The following is a 7,287-nucleotide window of genomic DNA, read 5'->3' on the forward strand; positions in this document are numbered from 1 at the left end:
GGAGAATTTGCAAGCACCCTTGAGGGGCGCCTGTGTTGAGGATCAATGTGGTGGATGTGTTGTTACATACCCTTACCACCTGGGAGCGGCCCGTCAGGAAGTCCACTATCCAGCTGCAGAGGGAGGTGTTTAGTCCCATGGTCCTTAGCTTATTGATGGGCTTTGAGGGCACTATGGTGTTGAATGCAGAGCTGTAGTCAATGAATAGCATTCTCACATACAGTGGGGCAAAAAAGTATTTAGTCAGCCACCAATTGTGCAAGTTCTCCCACTTAAAAAGGAGAGAGGCCTGTAATTTTCATCATAGGTACACTTCAACTATGACAGACAAAATGAGAAAAAAAAATCCAGAAAATCACATTGTAGGATTTTTAATGAATTTATTTGCAAATTATGGTGGAAAATAAGTATTTGGTCACCTATGAACAAGCAAGATTTCTGGCTCTCACAGACCTGTAACTTCTTCTTTAAGAGGCTCCTCTGTCCTCCACTCGTTACCTGTATTAATGGCACCTGTTTGAACTTGTTATCAGTATAAAAGACACCTGTCCACAACCTCAAACAGTCACACTCCAAACTCCCCTATGGCCAAGACCAAAGAGCTGTCAAAGGACACCAGAAACAAAATTGTAGACCTGCATCAGGCTGGGTAGACTGAATCTGCAATAGGTAAGCAGCTTGGTTTGAAGAAATCAATTGTGGGAGCACTTATTAGGAAGTGGAAGACATACAAGACCACTGATAATCTCCCTCGATCTGAGTCTCCACGCAGGATCTCACCCCGTGGGGTCAAAATGATCACAAGAACAGTGAGCAAAAATCCCAGAACCACACGGGGGGACCTAGTGAATGACCTCCTTTACCTCCATGTAAAGGAAAGAATGAATGGGGCCATGTATTGTGAGATTTTGCGTGAAAACCTCCTATCAGCAAGGGAAATGAAGATGAAACGTGGCTGGGTCTTTCAGCATGACAATGATCCCAAACACACCGCCCGGGCAACGAAGGAGTGGCTTCGTAAGAAGCATTTCAAGGTCCTGGAGTGGCCTAGCCAGTCTCCAGATCTCAACCCCATAGAAAATCTTTGGAGGGAGTTGAAAGTCTGTGTTGCCCAGCAACAGCCCCAAAACATCACTGCTCTAGAGGAGATCTGCATGGAGGAATGGGCCAAAATACCAGCAACAGTGTGTGAAAACTGTCACGAACCGGCTCAAAGCCCGTAACAAAGGGAGACAACGTGGAGATAAGGCATAACAAAATATATATTTATTAACTAAAGCAACTAAGGAAAATATACAATGGTGTGTGTAATCAGTAGTGTAAGTGAATGTTTTGCATGCATGAATGTGATAATGCAGGGTGTTGAAAGGTGCCAAAGCAAACAAACAAAAAGCCACCAAGAACCACAACACAATCTACAAAGGTGTCTGCATGGAGAGAGTCTCCTCCATGAATGTGGAAGAGGTCTATTTATCCTGGGACACACCTGGCCCAGGTGTTTCCCATGTAGCTGACGACCCTCCCAACTCCGCCCACCGGAATCCTAATAAGGAAACAAGAACAAAGACAGAATACGGCAGACAGAGTGGGAGGGTCGTCACAAAACCTTGTGAAAACTTACAGAAAACGTTTGACCTCTGTCATTGCCAACAAAGGGTGTATAACAAAGTATTGAGATAAACTTTTGTTATTGACCAAATACTTATTTTCCACCATAATTTGCAAATATATTCATAAAAAATCCTACAATGTGATTTTCTGGATTTTATTTCTCGTTTTGTCTGTCATAGTTGAAGTGTACCTATGATGAAAATTACAGGCCTCTCTCATCTTTTTAAGTGGGAGAACTTGCATAATTGGTGGCTGACTAAATACTTTTTTTCCCCACTGTAGGTGTTATTTTTGTCCAGGTTGGAAAGGGCAGTGTGGAGTGCAATTCATACAATAATCATAATGCTTTAACACAGGTCAAGATCTGGAAGATAACATACACACTCACTGTGTGTGTGTGTTTATTAAAACAATACAGTGAATCCCCAGGACCAATCAAGCATTAGTGTAGTTAAGATCTGATTATCCCCTATTGGGCATCTGTGGTGGTTGATGATTATGTTTTTCATGTTGCTACAGTGCTAACCTTAAAAGCTCCAACATATTTTTAGCTTAAAACGCGCCAACAAGGCTCATTTTTTACCTCAAATTTTTTATGATTGCAAAGAGACACCGTCTGTCAAGCAGTAACACAAATATAAATAGTTTAAACACACACAAGTAAGTGGTTTATATTTCCCCAAAATAAGTATATAGTATTGCAGTAGAAGCGGGTGGAATGGGTGGAATGTTACTCATATTTTTCATAATTAATTAACATGATTAAATTTGTCACAAAAATCCGGTGTTTCTATGTCAAACGGTTTTGCTCTATTTCATTCTTATGTGATGTATATAAAGTCTAATATTGGGATGCAAACTCAAAATGTAATACATTTCAACTCTATATCCGACATGGTACAAGTGTCTTCTTATTTTTAAGCCCACAACCATTTGTGTGAGGTGTATACTTTTGTTTCAAAGAAGATTTGTATGAGACTACCAAGAAACACTCTGTGACCTTAATTTAGCCTACTGCAGTAAAAGGTTTAAAAACCTCTTGGCTCACCGATCCCTTTAGCGAGATCATTTTCATCAACATCCGGTGAATTGCAGAGCGCCAAATTAAAATTAAATGACTAAAACTATTTCATTTTCATGAAATCACAAGTGCAATATACCAAAAAACAGCTTAGCTTGTTGTTAATCCACCTGGCGTGTCAGATTTCAAAAAGGCTTTACGGTGAAAGAAAACCATGCGATTATGTGAGGACAGCTCTCAGCAGACAAAACATTACGAACAGCTAGCAGCAAAGTAGATTGGTCATGAAAGTCAGAAAAGCAATAAAATGAATCGCTTACCTTTGATGATCTTCGTATGTTTGCACTCACGAGACTCCCAGTTACACAATAAATGTTTGTTTTGTTCAATAAAGATTATCTTTATATCCAAAAACCTCCATTTGGTTGGCGCATTTTGTTTAGTAATCCACAGGCTCGTGCAGGTCACGACGGGCAGATGAAAATTCCAAATAGTATCCGTAAAGTTCGTAGAAAAATGTCAAACGTTTTTTATAATCAATTCTCAGGTTGTTTTTACAATAAATAATATTTCAACCGGACGGTAGCCTTTTTCAATAGAAGAGAGAAAGAAAAGGTCTCGCTCCAGTGGCGAAAGGAATCTGGTTGATATCCCTTTAAATGGAGGATAGGCTTGCAATGAAAAAGAGAGGTTTCAGAAAAACAGCACTTCCTGGATGGATTTTCCTCAGGTTTTCGCCTGCAATATCAGTTCTGTTATACTCACAGACAATATTTTGACAGTTTTGGAAATTTTTGTGTTTTCCTAATCTGCCAATTATATGCATATTCTAGCTTCTGGGCCTGAGAAATAGGCAGTTTACTTTGGGCACGTTTTTCATCCGAACATCAAAATACTGCCCCCTAGCCTCAAGAAGTTTTAAATAAAGAAACGCACATGTTTATAGTCAAATTTGATCTTTCAAAACATACGTTTGAATGTTTTTCCTGTTTTGAACAGATATTTTGATACACTTCATCCAGCCACTTATGAACATTTGTCTGTTATTCAAAGTGTTGTGTTTCTGTGATACTCAGAGGCTGAGAAATTGGCGATTGAGCTAATCTGACATACTGACACGATTTAAAATGGCCAACGATATGGTCACTTGTGCCATCAGACTTTGAGCTAGAATGCTATGGGCTGTCAACTCAGTTCTACTGACATCTGAAACATGACACTCTGGACTTGGTATGGAGACATTGACTAGGAGAATGTGCATTAACATTTTTTTTTTTTTAATAAATCAAATTGTTGTTCATGTTGTTTTCATGTCTCCGACATCTAATAATCGTTATAACCTTTAATCTACATCAGATTTTTACAAACAATTGATAAATCTTTAAAGCAAAATATAAAGATGAATGTTTTATTCACAACATCTGAATAGTACATAATAGAACCTGATAGAATAGAGCAGGTATGTACAAGTGCTTTGTGATGTCTGCAGTAGATACTGCTGAACAGCTAGAATGGACCCATTATGGCTAACACTGGATTAACGTCATCCTTCACCGTGAGTGTGTGTCTGTACCCCCGTTAGCTAATGGGGATCATATGTGGAGTCAGCACAGAAACACTAAACAATTTACTTTCCCCACCACCACACACACAAACATCCTCGGCCTTAAACCCCTTGTCAGTGAGTTAAACACTACTCCTTGGGGAGGTAGAGTACAGCCCTGCCACCGTGTGTGTTAGAGATAGGTGGATGTGGTGGTGAATGGAGGGAGAGGCGAGGAGAAAGAGAGAGCAGGAGGTATGGAGTGCGCAGATGGAGAGGGACAGAGGTAAAGAACTAGAAAGACAGAGAGAGAAAAGAAAGAGAGGTTTAGAGGCCCACAGAGGGGTAGAGGGGCCCTGTAGTTCTGGCCGAGGGGCAAGACTGTCAACAACGCATGTATCAAAACCCCCAGACAACACACTCCATATATACACACACAGCCCGTTTTTGGTGTTAGTGTACGTACATAACACTGCATGGGACACCAAGAGCAGAGGTAAGACAAACATAATGCCAAGCATAACCTTCTCTACTGGAGAGAGTGGGGGAGGAAGAAGGATAAAAAAGGGGGAGGGAGAAGGAGAGAGATGGGCGAGGGAGAAGGATAAAAAAGGGGGAGGAAGAGGGGGAGGGAGAAGGAGAGAGAGGGGGAGAAGGAGAGAGAGAGGGGGAGGGAGAATGGAAAAGATGGGAGAGGGAGAAGGAGAGAGAGGGGGAGGGGAGAGAGGGAAAGGGGAAAATAGAGAGAACATTTAGAGAGAGATTAGGAGGGGGGATAGAATAGAGCATTATTTATTCAGTCAACAAACATACCTGGAAAAGTAGTTATGTGGTAATTTTTACCTAAAACCATTTAGACATTTTGGGAATAAAGCAATAAAGACATCACCAGATAACCATTACAGTAAGATTTTGATTGAATTCAACATTTAAATAAAATAGTGTTAAAAGCTGAGAACTGTGTACTGTCTGTGTAGTAGCAGATCACACCACAGTCTGTGTTCCTTTAATGAAAAATCTGTGTTCCGGGTGTGTGTGTGTGAGCATGTGTATGTATGTGTGAGTGCGTGCCACTGTTAAAACCCTTCTTTAAGAGGACATGCAATCTGGATCCTATTTAACATCCATGTGTTTTTATTTCAGGGCTCTTAGGTCAGATGTACTTGACTCTGCTCCAACTGTTTAAAAGTTTGCCATTATTGACACACAGTATCAAAACTTTACTTAGATTGAAGAGGTGATATTTGACATTCTGATCCTAAAGCCTGTACGTACATGCATGTATGTGTGTGTGTTTGTGTGCCTACGGGTATGATATGACTGTACAGAGTTGTGTTCTGTCAGAAATAGGGCAGGTTAGGTCATAGACAGTTTCATAAGCCCAGTCTGACCTCTTTATACAGACACACACACAATCTCTCTCTCCCTCTCTTTCTTTCTCTCCTTTAATCTCTCAGAATATTAGTCAACTCGCTCAAATTCCCACATCTCTCTCTCTCTTTCTCTCCCTCTACATTCCCTTTGTTTTCCACTGGCTGATTACAACCACGTGGATACGTACCAAAAATATGAACGCAACATGTAAAGTGTTGGTGCCATGTTTCATGAGCTGAAATAAAATACCCCAGAAATGTTCCATATGGACAAAAAGCTTATTTCTCTCAAGTTGTGCACAAATTTGTTCACATCCTTGTTAGTGAGAATGTATCCTTTGCCAAGATAATCCATCCACCTGACAGGTGTGGAATATCAAGAAGCTGATTAAACAGCACAATCATTACACAGGTGCACCTTGTGCTGGGGACAATAAAAGGCCACTCTAAAATGTGCAGCTTTGTCACACAACACAATGCCACAGATGTCTCAAGTTTTGAGAGAGCCTACAATTGGCATACAGATTGCAGGAATGTCCACCAGAGCTGTTGCCAGAGAATTCAACGTTAATTTGTTTTAGAGAATTTGGCAGTACGTCAAACTGGCCTCATAACCGCAGACCACGTGTAACTACACCAGCCCAGGACCTCCACATCCGGCTTCATCACCTGCGGGATCGTCTGAGGGGAGAAGGAGCTGAGGAGTATTTCTGTCTGTAATAAAGCCCTTTTTGTGGGGAAAAACTCATTCTGATTGGCTGGGCCTGGTTTCCCATTAGGTGGGCCTGGTACCCAAGTGAATGGGCTTATGCCTCCAAGGCCTACCCATGGCTGCACCCCTGCCCAGTCATGTGAAATCCATAGATTAGGGCCTAATTCATTTATTTCATTTGACTGATTTCCTTATATGAACTGTAACTCAAAAAAATATTTGAAATGGTTGCATGTTGGGATTTTATTTTTTTTGTTCAGTATAAAACAGCAACCTGCCATTTTAGTTTCTGGAAATATGGTCCACCTATACGTTGTGGTGCTAAAACCATGTACTTACATGGTAATTAGCAGGTAATCATTAGCGAGTAATGAGCATGAGCAGGCAGGGTGTAAATACAGTCCAGGTACACATTGTTGCAAAACACCTACAACTGATATACCTGTTTGGAGCTTGCACAAGGAGTGGGGAGGATGGAGAAGATGGGTGGAAGAATTAATGAATGGGAGACAAGGGGAGAGGAAAGAAGAGGAGAGAAAAAGAGGCTGAAAAAGCAAGGAGAGGCAGCGTCATACCGAGGCACTGGTTGTCTGTGGTTTTCCTCTCAGACAGAGTGAAAATGGGGGCGTAGAGAAACCAGGCAGTATGATCTTTAGAGAGATTACATTTCTATAGAGATAGAACGTATTCAGAAAAAACAGAGATTAGAGAGATACAGAAGCAGGTAGACATTTCCCTTAACTCTAAGGCTGTGTTTACACAGGCAGGCCAATTCTGATCTTCTGCCCAATTATTTACAAAAGAGCTCTTCTGATTGCTCAAAAGACCAATTAGTGAAAAAAATAATCTGAATTGGGCTGCATGTGTAAACGCAGCCTAGCTGGTCCCAGGTCAAACACAGTCCAGTCCTGTTAATGGTTATGATTAGAATGTGAGGTCTGGTAACCTGATCCTAGATCTGAGGTTAAAGTGCTAACTTCTATTCTGAGAGATAGTAGAACTATCAGGTATCAGGAAGTGTGAGAAG

The sequence above is a fragment of the Oncorhynchus mykiss genome, chromosome 7, assembly GCF_057628025.1.
Source record: "Oncorhynchus mykiss isolate SJ-2025 chromosome 7, ASM5762802v1, whole genome shotgun sequence".
Lineage (NCBI taxonomy): Eukaryota > Metazoa > Chordata > Actinopteri > Salmoniformes > Salmonidae > Oncorhynchus > Oncorhynchus mykiss.